Raw genomic sequence first — 21,090 nt, 5'->3', positions numbered from 1 at the left:
CCTTTATAATAGAGACAGTAGACGTCCTCGACAATTTGGTCCGTCTGATTTCTGAGCGGAGTGCAGATGACTGCAGCACACCAACCCACGCATCAGCGTATCAATGACTTACAAGCAGCATCACGCCCAATGGGAGCGGAGGCCTCCACTCCCCAGATTGTTTCCGTCTCTGGATTCCCCACACCCTGCCAGGATCCGGTCCTGGTGCTTATGTCCACCCAGTTTCTGGCTGCCCCGGAGAGGTTTCACAGGGAACCTAAACAGTACCGGACATTTATTAATCAATGTCAGTTACACTTCCTTTGTCGACCGTCTTTCTTCCCCGATTCTACCACCAAAGCTGTCTTTGTATTGTCTTATCTTGGCAGTACTGGGGCCGCCTTTGGCCAAATCCATTACTAGAGGAAAATAGCTTTATGCTTTACGATTGCAATGCTCTCATTAATGCCATGGGTTGTGTTTTCGATACCCGATATAAAACCCAAGCAACAGATCTTGAACTACTTAACTTGCGTCAAGGGGACACTCCCCTTCTCACCTATCTGGCCAGATTTAACCAGTTGGTTGCTGAAACCAGTTGGCTGGAAGACAAAAAGGCAGCTGTCTTTTATAAGGGTTTGTCAGAGTCCCTAAAAGACACCTTAGCTACAGTCCCGGGGGTGCCAACTCCCTTCTCTGAACTTCTGGACTTGGTGCTACAGATTGACGCCAGGAAGGCGGGAAGGAAGTTGGAGAAGAGACCTCCGTCATGTCCCGTCCGGAGCCAACAAGTCATGATTCTGAACCAGTGCAAATAGGTGCAGTACGAGGTCCACTTACTCCTGCTGAGAGAGAAAACAGGAGAATCACCAACCTATTTTTCTATTGCGGCTCCTCAGAGCACTTTAAATATGGTCATGCCCAAAAAACCTACCAAGAAGATGGGGAAACTCCAAGACTCGTCAGTAGATGGGGTCCGTCTGCCAAGTACGGACCCCAGTCCCTGTGCTGGTTACTCACCTTTCACCATCCCAGTGACGCTCTCGCATTCATAGGGGCGGTCTTGGTCCACATCAGCAATTTTGGACTCTGGTGCCACAGTGTAATGCTTGTACGAAAATGCTAGCCGAAATAACATGGCATCTATGCACAGCCATTTTGGACACTCATCTCCCATCACAGTAATTAAACCTGCGTTCCGCGTGCCTCGCAGAATAAACGAGCAGCAGCGAAAGCAGAGCAAGGTCACATAAATATTAATGCTGAGTGGACTAACTATGGAAAATAGTTATATTGTACACTGAAGGATGAATACAGAAAGGGAGTCGGAGCATCCTTCAGGTGCATGATAAGGGGTTCTGGTAATGAATGCGGGAAGAGGGGCACTGGGTTTTTTACCACTTTTAACTGGATTTTTCCACCCTCTGTCCCTTCGACTTTTGATCGGCTCTTCGGCCGAGGGCAAACACAACTGAGAAGGGCAGGGAAATGCTGACTTAATGGAGAGCGCATTGCATGGCAAAAGTTAGTTGGAATTTGGACCCCCAGTGATGCAGTCCTGCTGAGAGGGAGGACGCTCCGCCTCAGACCCTGTTAGAACCAGTGATCTCTTTGCCGAGCTACTAAGCAGTGTTGTGGTGGCCAAAATGAAGGTGATTTTTCTTATACCCATATCTCTATATATCTAAGTGTATGTTTATATGTATAACATGTGAATAAAGGGCCTATAATGAGCCATTTGTTTTATGCTATTGCATAGTTCATGTGTGGTCTTTGCTCGTCTGAGTCCAATAACTCGTTTTTGATAGGGGGCAAATGTAAGTGCTCCCCCTCACTTGGCCAAACAGACGCAAAACACAGAGGCAATTACGTGGACATCTCGTATGCCCACAAGTCAGGTATTCCTATCCTCCCTACGGATAAGCCCAAAGGGGTCAATGCTGTGGATGGAACCACGCTGGTTTCCGGTTTGGTGACCAAGCGCACTGTGGATATCCTGATGGTCACCGAAAGTGGACACACAGAGTCCATCACATTCGATCTAATAGCCGCCCCACAGATCAAAGTCATCCTTGGCCTCCCATGGCTTTCTTTGCACAATCGATTGGCAGTAACACAAGGTCTGTTTGCTATCCGAGTATTGTGAATCGGGATGTTTGGAAGTCATTGGTTACAAGACTGCTAGGCCTTGTCGTCCTCTTATGGATACCGCTTTGATGGTTGGCTCGATAACCTCTACAAACATACCAAAGGATTACGAGGTTTATAGTGATGTATTAGACAAACCTCCGCATAGGCCATATGACTGCCCGATTGATCTAGTTCTGGGGGCAAGCATACCTAACGGACGCATTTATTCTCTCACACAAAAAGAGACTGCATTACTCAAAGAGTACATTGACAAGGCATTAAGTACAGGCTTTATTCGCCCCTCTCGTTCCCCTGCTGCCTCCCCATTGTTCTTTGTGCCGAAGAAGGAGGGGGACCTGAGGCCCTGCATCGACTACAGGGCCTTGAATTCCATAACCAGTATCCCTTGTCATTGATCAATACCTTGCTGGACCAACTGGGCTCCTCTGTCATCGAGTATTGTGTGATGCCGTTCGGACTCTGTAACGCCCCAGCCACGTTCCAGAATTTTATGAATTATATGTTCGGGGACATGATCGACAGATACATGGTAGTTTACCTGGACGATATATTGATATATTCGTCATTTTACCAGCAACATTTCCTCCATGTGAGTTCCGTTCTCCAGCGTTTACGAGAAAATCATCTATTTGCCAAAATAGAAAAATGCGTCTTCCATGTAACCAAGGCAGAGTTCCCTGGTTATGAGTTGACCAACAACAGAGAACACATGAACCAGGCCAAAGTCAAGGCCGTTGTCGATTGGCCCGTCATAGGTAATGTAAAGGCATTACAGTCCTTCCTGGGTTTTGCAAATTTTTATAGGCGCTTTATCACAACCTTTTCAGGGACTGTTGCGCCTCTCACTGTGTTGACTAGTTACAAACATAAGTTCATATAGTCTACTGAAGCACAGAACGCCTTTGATTTACTGAAAGCCGCCTTCACCTCAGCACCGGTATTACAACATCTGAATCCGGCCTTGCCGTTCCATGTAGAGGCAGACGCCTAAGGCATCGCCATAGGTGCCATACTATCGCAGCCTTGTGGCGATACCAGGGTCCTCCATCTGATTGCCTTCTATTCCAGGAACCTCACTGTGTATGAAAGCAATTACACTACTACGAAACAGGAACTATTGGCTATAGGGAGTGGAGGCATTATTTGTTGGAGGCATCACATCCCGTCCAGGTTTTCACCGATCATCGAAATCTCCTGGCGATGCAGTCTGTTAAATGCTCAACCTCCCGACATGCCACCTCAATGTTCGATTTCACGTTAACATACCGCCCTGGTCTGTTTCATTCCAAAGCAGACACGCTCTCCCACAGGCATGGATCCGCTCCAGTGCCCAGAGATGAGGATTCCTTGCTCCTGCCCTCGCTGATTGTATGCGGTTGTACTCCACAACCTTCTCTAAACGCGTCCCTTCAGGCATGGGTTTCGAGCAGGCCTCCGGAGATCGTGGAGTTTAACCAAGATATAGTGAATTCGATGCCTTAAATCCAAGGGCGACTTTTCTTACCAGATTCAAGATCCCTTCATGCTTCCATGATGTGGTGTCCTAATGCCATGTTCTCGGCTCACCCGGCAGGAGAAAGACCCTAAACCTTATACAACGGTGGTGCTAGTGACCCGCCATGCGCAAAGATGTACAGGAATACATCTTGGGCTGTGCTATCTATGCCCAGTGTAAGACCACAGCAACCAAACCCATGGGCTTTCTTCAACCTCTGCCGGGACCTCAACGTCCATGGACTATGTTATCCATGGATTTCATTGTAGAGCTCCCTGTAGTACAGGGTTACAACACCATATGGGTTGTGATGGATTTCTTCACTAAGATGGCCCTGTTTGTGCCATTTATAACACTCAAAACAACAGAAGGTAAAGTTATTGTAAGTTATTCCTGTAGCTAGATCCCTAGCCAACAAATAAGTATCCCTATCTGTGAATAATCTCGAACCAATAAGAGGGGTCCCTAGTTAATGCTGCTGGGCCGACTACAAATGGTATCGAGATCTTCTCCCTGGTCTCTCTAAAACACTTTCCTGGTGTCTAGTATGTGCACACAGGTTGGAGGTCGATTCTTGAATTTTAATATGTCGCCCCCAATTTGTGTGTCTTATCGTTAAAAAACACAACAAGTGCTAATCCCAGAGTATCTGGTTGAGAAGCCAGATAACAATGGCGAAAAATAAAAAGGATTTTATTGTGTTAAAAAATTGTGTGGAAAGTGAAGATATTAATTCTTCATAACTCCCAAAGGTTCAGATTGAACCATAAATTATATGGATAACGAATTAAGTTTCCTTGAAACAAGCCCTTTGTTTTCTTTTAGAAAGGGAATGTGGGTCTGGGTTATCCTCCAGGCCTTTTCTATGGTCAACCGGTTTCAGCGGGATTCTTGAGTTGCCGCTTTCTTCAGGACGAATACTTCAAGTTGAGGTATCCTAAACAGTGTCTTCAACACTGTTTAGATGATAGAGGGTGTCCAGGGTTTGGTAGGGTAATTACTTCCTAGTCCTGTATGGACAACAAAAACAAGAAAAAATGGGGACTATAATCAGTCTCTTGTACCAACAGTTTCTACTTAAAAAAGATTTTTCTTGAAAGAAGGAGATTTTTTAAGGTACTTCTATCAGTACCACCTCTATAGTGGAATCATACCTCTGTGTTGTAATTCCAGGGTAGCTGCTTGGTTTTTCAGCGGTATCCACTTTGCAGCCAGAATACTCGCAAGGTAGGTCTTGTTTCGTCCTTACTTCTGGATATTGTCCCTCTGGGTGCCGGTTTGTTCCTTCCCGAATCGAATCGTATCCAATACTATGTTCCCCTGTGTCTGTTGTGCTTTTATAGCAGTGTGCGTGGTCACGTGACCGTAATGTCCGATCACGCGCACGCAATCGCGTCTAAAGCGCGAGATCGGGCAAACATGCCCGATGTGGAACCGTGACTCTGAAAGGGGACTTCGTCAAAAACAGATTGTACGGATTAAGGGCTTAAATGCAAGGTGGGAATTGCAAAAATCTGTACCCTAAAATGGGCCATAGTTAGCTAACCCTGTTCATCCAAGGGTCGCCAGAGCCTGCCAGCAGATCTCATCATTAAGGCCAATCACGTGACTGCGTGTTCTGTATATCCACTGTTGTTCCCTCTTTAATAGGAGTGCTGTGATGTTTCCACCTCTTGCTGGTGCTTTCACTTTTTCTATTACGGTCCACATAATATCATCTGCAGTGTGATGGTTCTCGATAAAATGTTCTACTAGAGGAGCCGTCCTTTTGCATGTCCTAATATTGGAACGGTGCTCTCCTATCCGTAGTTTTATTGTTCGAGTCGTCATCCCAATATATTTTTTGTTGCAGGGGCATTGTATGAGGTACACAACATTGGTGGAGTTGCAGTTGGTCAGAGTTCTTTGTTCCCAGGGATATTTCCAGCCTATATCTATTACTGTAGTACGTTTTGTATATTTGCAAATGGTGCAGTTTCCACAAGGTGTATGACCCTGAGCTTTAGGTGTATCCCATAGTGTGTTCGTGTCCATAGCAGGCAGTGATTCTTTGTAAGTGTGCACTAAAGAATCTCTTAAGTTTTTTCTCCTCCTTATGGCGAACAGTGGTTCCGGCAGTTGTTTCTCATTCACATTGAGTATGTGCCATGCTTGTCGAATTTCCTTCTTAAGGCGGTTAATGATCGGGGAATGGCTGAATACTGCAGTAATGGTCGTATCATCCCTTGGTCTTTTCCCATGTTGGTTAAGAGTAGTTTCTCTTTGTATATTCCTTGCCCGTTTTCTTGCCTGTTTGACAATCCTGTACGGATAATTCCTCTCTAGTAGGTTGTTCGAGAGCCTGGTTGCTTGAATGTCATATTCTGCTCCAGAGGTACAATTCCTCCTAAATCGGAGGAACTGCCCAAAGGGTAGATTTTCTTTCAAGGACCTTTGGTGGAAACTATTATAGTCCAGCAAGGAATTCCTATCCGTGGATTTTTGAAAGACCGTTGTTTCTAGTGTATTACCTCTCCTAGTGATCGACAAATCGAGAAACGTTGCAGTCGTTTTACTGGCCTCGTGGGTGAATTTGAGAAAGGGATTCAATCCGTTAAGCCATTCCATGAAGTTATTCAAAGTTGATTCATCCCCACTGAACAGTAGAAAAATATCATCAATGTATCGTCGCCAGCTGATTATATTGGCGGAAAAAGGATTTGTTTCCGTGTAGATATGGGTTTCTTCAAAATTGGCCACATACAGGTTAGCCAAAGTTGGTGCGAATGTCGCACCCATGGCAGTTCCTGCAATCTGTTCATAGAAGGTGTCTCCAATAATGAAATAGTTTTTTGTTAGCGCTATTTCCGCCAATTGCATGATTAGCGTAACAGGCATATCCAGAGATTTAGCTCGTAGTATGCTTTCGATGACCCTTAGTGTTTCTTCTTGTGGGATTTTAGAATATAATGACTCTATGTCCATAGTTATAATGTAGATCTCATCGTTATTTAGGACCAGCTCGCTTAAATATACTAGAATGGCAGTGGTATCTTTCACATAAGACCGCATTTTGCTGACCTCTTCTTTTAGAAAAAAGTCAGCAAATTGTGAGAGGGGTTCCAAGATTGAGCCAATCCCTGACACAATAGGGCGACCAGGAGTTGGAAGGACGCCTTTATGTATTTTAGGTAATGCGTAAAAGGCCGGGCATCTCGGAAATTTAGGCGCTAGGAAAGCTGCTTCCTTGCTGCTTATATATCCCTCTGCTTCGGCCTCTTCAATGATCGGATTAATGAGGCTCCTGAGTCTGTTGGTCGGATCACTGCCAAGTCTTTTATATGTAGTCCGGTCATTTATTAATGTGTTCACCATCCTGTCATAATCAGTTCTATCCATGATAACAATCGCACCCCCCTTATCAGCCGGTTTGATGATAATGTCTTCGTTCTTCTTCAATTCTTTTAGGGCTATATCTTCCTGTCTGGTCATATTATGGTAAGTACCCAAGTTGTCTTCTGTTTCTATTTCTTCAAGTTTCTTGAGAATAAGTTTCTCGAAGGTCTGGGACTCTACACTTATGCTGTGTGGAGGTGGATAATATGTAGATTTGTTATGTAGTCCAGTCACATCTCGGGGTCCATTGTTTTTATCCTCCGCAAAAAACTGTTTGAGTCTGATCTTCCTCATCAGTTGTGTAATTTCTATTCTGGTCTGGAACGGATCATGGGCAGTAGTAGGAACGAATGAGAGCCCCTTCTGTAATACATCTAGTTGAATTCGTGTGGGAATGAAAGTGGAGAGATTGACTACCAGGGATTGGTTAGTAGGTATTAAGGGTTGTACTGTGGGGTGCTGTTCTGCTGGTACCATCCTTTCCCTCTGTTCCTGGTGACCCTGGGTGATTGATTCGGCCACCATCCTCTGGCCCTGCCTCGTCCTCTCGGGGCCTGAAAACCCCGGGTGCTGCCACCTCTATTTTGTTGGTTACCAAAGGTGACATTGCCTCCTGTTTTGCTGGCATCTTCGTCTGAGCTTCCACTTGAAAAATTCCAGTTACCCGGTCTTGGTCTATTCCTCTGTTGCCTACCTCTCGTAGGCCCCATATTTGGGACATTAGTATTTTTTTCTTGCTCTTCATAATATACATCTGTCGTGTATGGATATTTCTTCTCATGCGAAAAGGCTGCAATATCTTTCTTAAGTTTAATAACTTTTTTGTTGAGATTGAGGTCCTTGAACTCCTTAATTGTGGCGTCCAGAGTTGCCATACTTTTTAAATAGTCACCTACAATCATTTTAGTTGTTATTGCATCTTGCTTGGTGATGATTTCATTCATCAATCTTTCAGACACCGTTTTGGCTGTATTGTTTATTAATATAATCCAGTCTCTGGTGCATTTATTAGAGATGAAACTCCAGTCTTTCCTGAATTGAAGTTCTTCAAGGAAAATTCTGGGTTCTATCCTAATAATGAGGCCGTTGGGCGCTATATGTGCCCGAAGATATTCCGTCATTATGGCCCCATGCAGCTCTGTTCTAATCAGCTTTTTCCGTAGTGCTTCCAATTCGTTCCAGTCATCTCCTTTGGAGGCTATTGCGGCCTGTTGTTCTACACCTAATATTGAGGGGTTCGCTAGGGGTTCGCTAGGATCCCTTCTATTAGTTCCTCCGCGAAAGCCAAGTATGTTGCTTCTGCCATTTTTGTCAATGTCTTGTCGGATTTTTAAAAATTAGTACTTGAAACTGTATGCCGCATCTTTTCTTGTCCACAATTTATATTTATATTTTAAAGTGACCTACTGGTGCACTAACTTGCGGTTTGTGACGCCGCCAGAAGAATAAGTAACCACAAAAAGGAGTTATAGGGCGGTTCCCTCCTGTTTATGCCAATCGCTTATAACACTCAAAACAACAGAAGCTACTCTTAACCAACATGGGAAAAGACCAAGGGATGATACGACCATTACTGCAGTATTCAGCCATTCCCCGATCATTAACCGCCTTAAGAAGGAAATTCGACAAGCATGGCACATACTCAATGTGAATGAGAAACAACTGCCGGAACCACTGTTCGCCATAAGGAGGAGAAAAAACTTAAGAGATTCTTTAGTGCACACTTACAAAGAATCACTGCCTGCTATGGACACGAACACACTATGGGATACACCTAAAGCTCAGGGTCATACACCTTGTGGAAACTGCACCATTTGCAAATATACAAAACGTACTACAGTAATAGATATAGGCTGGAAATATCCCTGGGAACAAAGAACTCTGACCAACTGCAACTCCACCAATGTTGTGTACCTCATACAATGCCCCTGCAACAAAAAATATATTGGGATGACGACTCGAACAATAAAACTACGGATAGGAGAGCACCGTTCCAATATTAGGACATGCAAAAGGACGGCTCCTCTAGTAGAACATTTTATCGAGAACCATCACACTGCAGATGATATTATGTGGACCGTAATAGAAAAAGTGAAAGCACCAGCAAGAGGTGGAAACATCACAGCACTCCTATTAAAGAGGGAACAACAGTGGATATACAGAACACGCAGTCACGTGATTGGCCTTAATGATGAGATCTGCTGGCAGGCTCTGGCGACCCTTGGATGAACAGGGTTAGCTAACTATGGCCCATTTTAGGGTACAGATTTTTGCAATTCCCACCTTGCATTTAAGCCCTTAATCCGTACAATCTGTTTTTGACGAAGTCCCCTTTCAGAGTCACGGTTCCACATCGGGCATGTTTGCCCGATCTCGCGCTTTAGACGCGATTGCGTGCGCGTGATCACGTGATCGGACATTACGGTCACGTGACCACGCACACTGCTATAAAAGCACAACAGACACAGGGGAACATAGTATTGGATACGATTCGATTCGGGAAGGAACAAACCGGCACCCAGAGGGACAATATCCAGAAGTAAGGACGAAACAAGACCTACCTTGCGAGTATTCTGGCTGCAAAGTGGATACCGCTGAAAAACCAAGCAGCTACCCTGGAATTACAACACAGAGGTATGATTCCACTATAGAGGTGGTACTGATAGAAGTACCTTAAAAAATCTCCTTCTTTCAAGAAAAATCTTTTTTAAGTAGAAACTGTTGGTACAAGAGACTGATTATAGTCCCCATTTTTTCTTGTTTTTGTTGTCCATACAGGACTAGGAAGTAATTACCCTACCAAACCCTGGACACCCTCTATCATCTAAACAGTGTTGAAGACACTGTTTAGGATACCTCAACTTGAAGTATTCGTCCTGAAGAAAGCGGCAACTCAAGAATCCCGCTGAAACCGGTTGACCATAGAAAAGGCCTGGAGGATAACCCAGACCCACATTCCCTTTCTAAAAGAAAACAAAGGGCTTGTTTCAAGGAAACTTAATTCGTTATCCATATAATTTATGGTTCAATCTGAACCTTTGGGAGTTATGAAGAATTAATATCTTCACTTTCCACACAATTTTTTAACACAATAAAATCCTTTTTATTTTTCGCCATTGTTATCTGGCTTCTCAACCAGATACTCTGGGATTAGCACTTGTTGTGTTTTTTAACGATAAGACACACAAATTGGGGGCGACATATTAAAATTCAAGAATCGACCTCCAACCTGTGTGCACATACTAGACACCAGGAAAGTGTTTTAGAGAGACCAGGGAGAAGATCTCGATACCATTTGTAGTCGGCCCAGCAGCATTAACTAGGGACCCCTCTTATTGGTTCGAGATTATTCACAGATAGGGATACTTATTTGTTGGCTAGGGATCTAGCTACAGGAATAACTTACAATAACTTTACCTTCTGTTGTTTTGAGTGTTATAAGCGATTGGCATAAACAGGAGGGAACCGCCCTATAACTCCTTTTTGTGGTTACCTGTTTGTGCCATGCCAAGGCTTGCCTACAGCTCCCGTTCTTGCAGATCTGTTCTTGAAACACGTCTTCTGTTTCTTTGGTCTCCCTTCAATAATCCTATCTGATCGGGGTACCTAGTTCACATCGCATTTCTGGACTTCACTCATGGCTTCTTTTGGTATTGAGGAGAGGTTTTCGAGTGCGTACCATCCACAAACGGATGGTCAAACAGAAAGGCTAAAGGCAATTTTGGAACGAACAGTACCTCTGTTGCCTCCTTCTACAACACCAGGAATCTTGGTTGTCAGTATTGGTTGCAGCAGAATTTGCTTATAATTCATCTCTCCATACCTCTACCGGTACCTCACCATTTATTGCCCTATACAGTCAGCACCAGCGAGCCTTGCCTTTTGGCCTACCACTCCCCCACAACCACCCTGCAGCTCTCAATTGTGTCAGAGAACTCCCTGGCGTTGACAAAAATGTTGAAACCCGCTTACTTGAAGCCCAAAAAAGCGCTGACAGTACGCTGATCAACATCGTTCACCGGCACCAGCGTATGAGGCCGGAATGAAGGTATGGTTATCCACCAGGAACCTCCGTATACCAGGGTGACGACCGCTCCTTCCCTGTTATGTGGGCCCCTATGAGATAGTCCGAGTCATTAACCCTTTGGTGGTGAAATTAGCCTTGCCTTGTCCTTGGAAGGTACACCCCATGTCTCCTTGGTGAAACCATTCCATTCAGATACTCAACTTCCACCTCGTCCTTCATCTGTTCGTGTGCAAGGTTCTGAGAAATATGAGGTCAATGCTATACTAGACACCAGGGTGCGTGGTGGAATCGGGTAGAACTGATTGACTAGAAAGGCTACGTTCCTGAGGACCGTACATGGGAACCCATCGATAACATCCACGCTCCTGCCTTTTGAGCCGGTTTCATGCTTCCCGTGGGGTGAATGTCCCTTTGAGGGAAGATACTGTCAGGAATCGTCAAATCCATCCACGAGGGAACGTTTCTGCAAGCTCTTCCTATCGTAGTCTAGTAACAAAACATAAACCTGTTACAATTCCCATGCATTCTTCGCTTCAGAAATGGTTGCCGTTTCTGTTACGGTACAGGTCGCCATGGCGACAGTCGAAGCGTGCACCTAAATGTCACCAAGTAGGAAACAGGTCAACAACTGTTGTTCGCATTGCGCCGGGGCGCGCACGCCGAACGGTTAAAACCTGACCACTGCAGACGGCGGGTGCTTCTTGTTAGGCAGAATTCCGTTCAGTGCCCTTAGGGACCACTACACACAATTAAGACTACAGGTGGCAATACAAGTTTTACCTTTGGTACAAGCCTGTACTACTAGGTTATAGTGGTAGCATTAGCAGAGCAGCCAGGCTTATCTCAAGAGTATATGGGCAGTAGGAGAGATTACACAAAGGGACTACAACTACTGTGACTCAAGCAAACACTGACACAAGGTTTCACGTAAAAACATACAAGTCATTTATTTTTAAACCATTTGTTATTAACACAACACTTCTATTAATTCAAAAACCACACGTAAAATATACTACAACTAACCAATTCACTTTGTACAGTATTATTCGAGGTAAGTACCCTGTGTTTGAATGGACCGGTGTTATAAAACAGAACATGTTACCGTGAATACAATTGCGATCACTTTTTGACAGTTCGGTCTACTAGATAAACGCGTATCCGCGGCAAGAAATGCTACCGAGGTAAAAACACACTTAGCACCCGAAATACCCAGAGAGAGTTTGGGGCAAAAATCACAGGCAATATGTTGGTTAGGCAGACAGAATCGAAGAACACACATAGACAGGAATTCAAGAGTCAAGGGGCCGGAGCCAAAGTCAAGTGACAACGGGTGCCTGTTGTCGAGGATCACACAGTCGGATAGTTCGAGATTCAACGTTGCCCAATGTTCGGAAGCAAAAGTTATAAGAAGGAGGGAAAAGTAAGGACAAGCCTTAAAGTAGAGAAAAAGGGATTTCACCCAAAATGCCTCAAACAGGACACAGTACCTTTCTCAAAGAACGAAGCTGGTGCCACGGCAGTTGTTCCTGTTGGTTTCCCGCAGACCCACGCTTTCCTGCAGCTTCAGCACAAAGGACGATGAGGGGGTCCGCACCACACAGGGATGAGGCCGGCAGCAGCGACAATGAATAAAATGTGCGCTCCTTAAAAACAGGAGAGGTTCTTCAGGCAGCTATCCGGACCACTACAGCAGTGTGCAGCGATTTCGACCACGAAGGCGACCTCTGGCTGATGAAGATGAGCTGGTTATCCCCACCAGGCTCAAGGGAAAAAGACTCCGGACTGGATCTCCTCTTAGTTGTTGATGGGTAGATAGCTGCAGCATTCGACCTTTCCTCCACTTCTCGTCGGTTCCTTGTAGTTCCAGTGGCGACTCTCTGACTTCCAGCCCAAGAGTCCTGCCTTTTATGCGCAAAACCCCCATTCACACAGCCTGGCTATCAGTCACCCAGCAGGGGGGTTTGTCCAGCCCGGACAACCACCTTGTCCAATCATGTCAAAGTGTGACTTGGGGTTTCCTAGGATACCCTGTGCAGGGGGTTTCTACACCCCTCCCTCACATTCAGCCCACCTAGACACCCAAGCACCCTGAAGAAGGCTTCTAGGTAGAAGCCCGCCAAAAGACAGTGAACAAAGAAGGGAAACCTGGTTTGTCGCGCAAAGTAAAATACAATAAGGAGTTTAACAAAAAAGAAATGGCGAATAAACCGCACCGGAGCCAAACGAAAAAGCATTTGGTCAAGCGGGTTTAAGTCTGAGGCTAACACAATAGCCTACAATATTACTACGGTTATATAAGATAACCGCGGTAGAAATTTAGGGTAGATACCACTGCCACCAGCCATGTCTAAATGTTAAAAGAGCGAAACAATGCTCTAGGAGGTACAGATAAAAAGGGTTAAGAGTTAACCCTTCCAGCACTCCATGTAAAATGGTGTGTACTGGATCTGTGGTTAAATTTGACTAAGTAAAGTTAATGGTAACTTTACCCTTTTCTGGGGGACGGTAGTCGCCTCAGAAATGGAGTCGGGGGGAGTCTGAACGACAACCCTGTGCCACTGCACAGAAGGTGCTGTGTGACGCACACAAAGAAGGGGGCTACTGAAGTGGTGTACTCCAGAGCCCACAATCACAAAAACAGGTTAAAACACATAGCAAAATACAAGTAAGAGTGGGGGGAAAAGCTCACACCCTTACCAAGTGGAAAGAAACAACGCCAGAGATCCAGCAAAGCTGCTGAGGGACTCGCATGGTAAGGGAAATTAGCCATGAAATGAGAATTCTCCCTAACACTTCTGATTGAAGTTACCAGGACCTGCTTGTTCCGTTTCGTTCTTGATTCTTGTTTCCTTGTCTCCATCCTGTTTCCCTTGTTGAACCTGTGCTTGCCTTGTTTCTTAGAGCCCTGTTCCTACGGAACTCTCTTTGGACGTCCTGATTCCCTGCCTTGCTTTTGGTCTGACTGCCCTCCCAGTTCCCAACTCTGTCTGCTACACGGACTGCTTGTGTCTTACGTTTAATCTTCTGTTGCTGCCTGCACGTTACCAGACCCTGCATGTAATACAGACTGCCTTTGCCTCACGTTTTCTTTCTGATTTCTACCGCCTGTTGCCGACCCTGATTGCTGTTTGACTCTCCCTTTTACTGGAACATTTTCCACCCCAGATTCAGCCAGCTCAGGACATACTAGCATTAGGGCTAGAGACGCTTGCTGCAGGTGCTACTAAGGCGTCCTCGTACCGTCGGGGTAGGCTTTTGAGGCTTGGATCTTGGACATCTACCTAGGCGTTCTCGAGCCGTCTAGTAGGGTTCTTGGAGGTGAACATCATCTCCTGCCATCCCACTCCCGTCTGACCCTAATTGGAACAGCAAGAACAGAATTCCAACCTACCCCGGACTGGTTTTGTGGTAAGATTGTATTGTCATCAGAATTCCGTATTGCATTATTGTCCTATTCTGTCTAGTTATTATTCTACTCATTGTTATCCTAGACTCCAGTACTGGGATCTTGGGGACATAACACCACCATCCTAGATTGACAGGCCCTCCTCATTTTTTCCATTTAAGGTTGTTCCCGCTTTACTGGAGACAGGGGTTCTCAGGCCACAGCATAGTTACACTGACATTTTTCTGTTTTGTTTTCCACAGCTGGTGAGTCGTGGGCATGTGTCTCCTCTTTCGACTGCTAGACCTCTGTCTCTTTGCTTCAACAGTAAAGAGTTACAACAGTAGGAAGAATTCTTCTGCTACTGTGCAGGCCTTCTTAAATCTGTCCTCCCTCCAAGCAATATACCTCTTGGCAGTGGGTCTTGATACTCTGCAACCAAGGTCTTTGGAAGAAGTGACCCACTCAGGACCGGTATCCATTCAGCACACAACGGTGGCCCGACGTCTGTGCTTTCCTCTAGCTTCTGCTTCCGCTGCAACGTGGAGTTACAACGGTCACTCCACCACCTGCTACTGCTGTCTGGCCTGCACCTGAGGGGGCCTTTTATGCCTCCCAGTCTTCCTCAGGTGTGGGTCATTAGCACCATTGGGCTGTAACTTGCAGCCTCGTACCTCTGCAGCCCTCTTCTTCGTCCCAGTACTTTGGGCATTGTGAGACTTGAAGCCCCAATATTCAAATCACCCCTTCAAATGGACATATCATTACGACGTTTGTTTGTTTCCTTAATTATATTCCTTAAAGGAGTTTAAACAAAGGATTTTGCTTCACAGGTGAGTTACGGTTTAAAAATTCACCTTAACTGTTTCCCTGGAAGGGGGAGGAGGGGTCATAGGAGCTTTCACCTCTATAAATGTCAGTGACTTTGAAAGGAGATTTCTTACTCCCAATACATGACCGATTATCATTATTTCTACCAACATTAAGATAGCTAGATTTGGAAAATAAAAGCTCTCCCTGACAGCAAGCCATTACATACTCTGGTATTACTGATATCTGTCTTTGAGGAAGACAGATCCTGCATCTTACCCAACTGAGCCCTCCTGTTCCCCTGTGGCCCTTTTCCTCCCAGGTGATCCTTCCGGTTAATACCACACCCATGGTCATGAAGCGGCTGCCTTGCCCTGGCCACCTGGGAGGAGACTTTAGGTAGGGTCTTTGTTAGGACGCCGCAGGATTCATCACAAAATCCATACTAAAACCCATTTGTCTTAATACTAACAGAGTTGCTTTTATTAAAGTGATATACTCCATGAATTCCCTGATATTTACATAGGTATTGCTGACTTTATTGAAACCCATCTGATTTTGATTTACTAGTTTTTGTATCATTTGTTAGAATCTTGTAAAAAAAAAAGGTTGATTTCTACATCGTGCAGGGAATTAAGTCTATAATTTCGACATGCTGCATGGAGTGAGCTTTCCCTGGTTTGGGAATTTGGGATATCTGCCAGTTTCATACATTTTGGAGTAGAAACCTTACAAATTATTTCATGAACAATGTTTGCCAATTTAGGGGTTCAATAGTGGTTGTTGTGGGAAAAAGTGATATTGTCTAACATTAATATACTACTCTGTCGTTCGCATGCATGAACTCAGCTATCCGTGGCTGCAATGCTAATCTGTGCATACTGCCTATAACTGCATTGTCCTATGCCGTTGTGAGCATGTCCTAACTGAAATGTATTCCAGGTACACTGCTAGATTCGGCTTGCTTCTACATTACCTGCTTCTGACGTGGTTCCTGTTTGGCTCAAGCAAGCATGTTTTCATTTACTGCCTGCCAGGCGATACGGCTTGAGCAGGTAGAATTGGCACCATTAGGCGGACAGGCACTGCCTGAGCAATGTGAGGCCTGTAGTCATAGTGAAAACCACTGACTCGCTATGAATGTATCTAAAGAGGTCTGCTATTTGTTGCAAGGTACACTCGCCAAGGTTTGAGAACCCTTAACACTGCTTGTACGTTGTATCCTGAGAATCATGTAGTTCATGCTAAATCTACAAGAGAATATAGATTTGGCCAACACTGAACAAGTGTTTCTGAAAATGTCTGCAACGGGGAGGAACAGAGCTTGTGTGACTCCACTCGAACCTCTGGATAGTCATGCTGCAAAGCGGTCAGGATGAGCCGAACAGACTTGCCAGCCCCCGAGAGTGGTTACTCTTGGCACCGACAGAGGGCGGCGCAGACCTGGTTCCGCAATAAGCCATACCTTTTCTTACTTGGTAAGAATGGGTTCTAGTCAGTCTAGAGAGGTATTACCTTCTCCTAAAGAAGGTCTAGCCTCCTTCATGTATACACACTACTCACCCAAAACATGCATGTTCCTGGACAAATTGCACTACCATACTAAAAGTTTTCTCAGGAGGGCAAATTTAATTTAGATAGGAATATAGCAGTTGAACCAGCAACAGTGGGAGTGCTATCTCAACTGGTCCTCCAATGACTCGAACAAACAGTTGGAATCGAAAATCGCAAGCCCTCAGGCACACAGGAACAGTTACAGCAGCAAGTTAAGATACCAAAGAGACAGATTGCCAACTTACAACTGCCCAAGTGACTCTGGTTATAGTCGCGTATACCCAGTCATACGAGGGGAACCCCCACTGAAAGAATTCCCAGAGGATATACTTGACTCTTATAATCCTGCGATCCTCCTGAATCCAGCTCCGAATCCCCAACATGGACAGCTGCCCATATCTGCCACCGCTCCCATCCCACACCACAGTGGACACAACTTGATCTCCAGCCCTGATTTGACCCTGAACGAACCGCCCGCTAATAATCACTTCACCCCGATACAATCACTTACTAGCCCATCCTGATCGCCCTCTGTCCCAGGCAACATCCAGGCCCAAGTATCCATTCTCTTTGAGTCTCTGTCCCCAGACGCTTCCTGAACCTTCAATGGCTTCCCCGCACCCAGCAATTTCGCAATGTTCCCTTTAAGACAGCTCCCATATGAGGGAACACAGTGTTTACCGTGCACACCCCATCAAGTGCAACTGACCTTTTTAATATATTTTCAGAAATTCCCTAAGATCCGATTGGATCCCTTTAAGTTTCTGGAAGAACTGCAGGTCATCATTAATTGCTATAAGCCCAGCTGAACTGCTTTTAAACAGTTGCTTCCAGCTGCTCTCCCTGCCAATACCTTTGCTCTGCTTAAGATCACTATCGAAATTTGCCCCAGGAAAACTGATTGGTCAAAAATAAATGCATGAAACCTATCTAAGGGAGAACATCTCGAATGGCTGAAACAATGTTTTGATCAATATTCAGGAATCATAGATGCTACTATTGTCGCCTCCCAAGTCGCAGTATTCCAATTTGTGATGGGTCTCCAACCGAAAGTGGCTGAAGGGTTAACATCTACCTTAATTGGTTAGGAAGGAAATAACTTGACTGGGGTTTTGTTGGCTGAATAGCTCTTTTGTGAGAAAGCAGAAAGACAGAGATTACTGAGGTGAAAGTTATGGTGTTACAAATATAGTAGTTGCACCCCGCTCACGGGCAAGGTTGCTCTTGACCTTCATCAGGGTGGCTGGGAAGGGGGAGAAGCCCCTTCCCTTTAGTCAAATCAGAAGAATAATGTTGAAAGACCAACTGGTAATGTGTGTATGATTATCAATGTAATTATTGCAAGGAATTTGGTCACTGGAAAGCAGAATGCCGAAAAAACTGCAGCATGGCAGACAGGGTGATCAGCCCACAGCCCCTGTCAGTTCTACCTTCCTACCTGCTTCTCTGCTATCCTCCATTGAGTAGCTTAGGACAGCAAAAGGTCCCTGAAATCATTGATCCACTCAGTCTGCTTAATTATGCTGCTCACTGTGTAGATTTTGCTGTCGGAGGTCAAAAGGTTTATTGCCTGGTTGATACTGGCTTCTGAATTTACTCAAGTTGTCTGTTCCAATGAAGTTGCTAATACCTTAGTTATTGGCGGTACACCTATACTCTGTGTGCCAGATAAGATTTAGCAGTGGGAGTATTTTACTCCATATTTTTTAAAGTTTGGAGTAAAATTATTTTTTAGGCAGTAAATAAGTAAGTGCCATTAACAATGGGAGTATTTAATAAGCAAATACAAATGTTTTAATTGTAAAACAGTAATGTTTTTGTAATGAACACTTCTTTGTGTTATTTATACACATTTCTACCACTTTGTATCAGGAAGTAATATCAGTAGTTTCTTCCCCTGGCACTATGTGTACTACTGGTCCAACCGTATCCATGGAGCTGTTTGGATGTAAACCGGGGTACAGGCTATTTCCTATTTTTGTTTGGGGTATTTTTACGTCTTATTTTTATTTATTTTTTAGTATTTGCCTATTTTATGGGAGTAAAAGTGGCTGATACGTAGGGCTGCCTATACTTCACCCTGTATCTCAACCCCTGTCTGTCACTTTGGGACAAATGTCAGAAGAACATGCTTTTCTGCTAAGCCCTTGTACACATAATATGTTAGGTCTGCTTTGCAAAATGAGTTGTTGCAGTTACATCTCCCCTGATGTTTTTTTCCTTGGCATCTAAGCCCATAGAGAACTAGAGGTCTTGACTGCATTACAGGAGGAGTGTAATTTGACACAGGGAATCCAGACCACCTCTCCCTCATTGCAACAGGGATTGTTGGACTGAGTCCCTTCCAAATTCTGTCCGCACATGCTAATGATGTTGAATGCATACTGAATGGCAAACCTATAACGGTTACCCTGAACCCAGCCAAGGCCTTGCCCTGTGTGCCTCGGTATCCCATTTCCAAACAGGTGGAGGAAGGTATTTATCCTGTTATTGAATCGTTGCTTAAACAAGTTATACTTGTACATCCCGTCCCCTTTCCTCCAACCTTGTGGGCGTCCCCCAACATGGGGACGGTACCAAACCATTTGGCAGTGAAAAAATGAGCTTCCCCTTTAAATTTAGCATAGTGCTTGGGGGCGCGGGAACGCCCCTGTGACGCTGCCCTCTGGTCCCTCACCTCAGTCCCTTTTTCCGCACAGACGGTGTCGGACCTGGTAAGAAGGCGCAGGAACTTTCCAGACAGGCAGGCGGCCTTGTTATGGGGACGACACCCGGTGGCAAGGGCGCACCCACAACCCCTTCCACTAAACACACAGCCTAGACTCGACACGACCGTTGAAGAAGGCCCAACGCACAACGTCTAGGGAGAGGTCCGTTGAATCTCTGTCCTGGGCAATCCAGATCCAGGTCGCCACATGACAGATCCCGACTGTCGAAAGACAGAACAGACGTGAGAAATCCACCTCTGAACGCTGCACGTCTGTAGACGAGGCATTGAATCTTTCAACTACCGAAGTTTGATGTTCTCTGCCGAAATTGGTTAAAAAAAAAAAACATTCAGGCGGGACTAGCCCATTTGGAAAAGAAACGCATCCCAGAAGGCCTAATGAAGGGTCGGGAGTCTAAGAAAAAGACTTCTAAGACCCCACCTAAAGAAATGTCATAAAGGGATAGGTCCCCTCACAAGGATAAAGACACACATGAACAGGATTCCCTGTCTTCAGCCCTAAAGAAGAAGACAGATGCCTCCTGAAATACATCTCACTCCTCAAGATCAAGGAGTTCCTTTACACCCTTCCGACCCTAGGTCAATTCCTAGCTCTGCCCAGTGGTCTTGTGAGGATATAGACAGGGTCATGAGGAGAATGACCTTCATGGCAAACCTTTATGAAAAAGACCCTAATTATTTCACAAGTCTTCAGTCCACCCCTCCAACAACAGCTGCCTCTGGTTCTCAGTACCCTGTTTCGGCCACTGTTTCTAAACCCACACCAGTCATTGATCTGTATGACCGGGACACTGATACCGAAGACCTCTATGTCTCTCAAGAGGCAGCAGATCCTTATTATGGGGATGATGATGATGAGTTTGATCCAGACGCAAACATGTATAACATGGGCTCTCTTGTTAATCAGGATCCCCCTATAACAGACTCACCCATAGATAACCAGCCGCTACTTAATGATGTGCTCGTCAAGTCGGCTGAGCATTTCCAAATAGCAACGCAGGAGACGCAACAAGACAAGGATTTTTTGGATGATATCTTGGGAGACAAGAAGGCTGTCTCTCAATTCATTCCCCGCCCACGGTCTGTTCAGCGAAAGATACAACCCTTGTTGGAGACACCTAATCAGACACAGTTGTGAGAAGTTCTTCAAACCTGCCCCATCCGACCCTCCATATATAAGAGGACACTTAAGCCTGACTCTAGTTACAACAATGAGAAAAAGAGCAGGGATACCCCTGGCCTCCTCTGAAGCTTCTCCAGAAAATGAGAGCAAATAACTTTAAACAATGGGGAGGAAAGTGGCATCTTCGGCTGCTTTTCAAGCTAGAATAGGTAATAACTCCACTCTTTTAGCAAGTTATGACTGTCATAAATGGGATGAGGTTTCAGCCTTGTTGTCATCGGCCCCTGAACCCCTCAAGTCACAATTAGCTCTTGTGGCAGCAAAAGGCAGGGCTCTTTCTAGCTGCATGTTGAAAACTAATATTGACGCCGCAGACAATGCAGGAAGGATAATCGCAGAAGGAACCATTATTTAGCTTCACGCTTGGTTATGCCAATCCGACTTCAAGCAGGAAACACAAGCC

The 21,090-nt window shown here is 45.1% G+C and overlaps 1 protein-coding gene across 1 annotated transcript in view; it reads left to right on the top strand.

Annotated features, from left to right (window-relative positions):
* Positions 1–21,090, top strand: part of RNF17 (ring finger protein 17) — a 3,777,565-nt gene that overhangs the window by 2,835,086 nt on the left and 921,389 nt on the right. The window lies entirely within an intron of this gene.

The sequence above is a fragment of the Ambystoma mexicanum genome, chromosome 7q, assembly GCF_040938575.1.
Source record: "Ambystoma mexicanum isolate Mex_15411 chromosome 7q, UKY_AmexF1_1, whole genome shotgun sequence".
Taxonomy (NCBI): domain Eukaryota; kingdom Metazoa; phylum Chordata; class Amphibia; order Caudata; family Ambystomatidae; genus Ambystoma; species Ambystoma mexicanum.
This window is presented reverse-complemented; position numbering and strand designations above follow the sequence as displayed.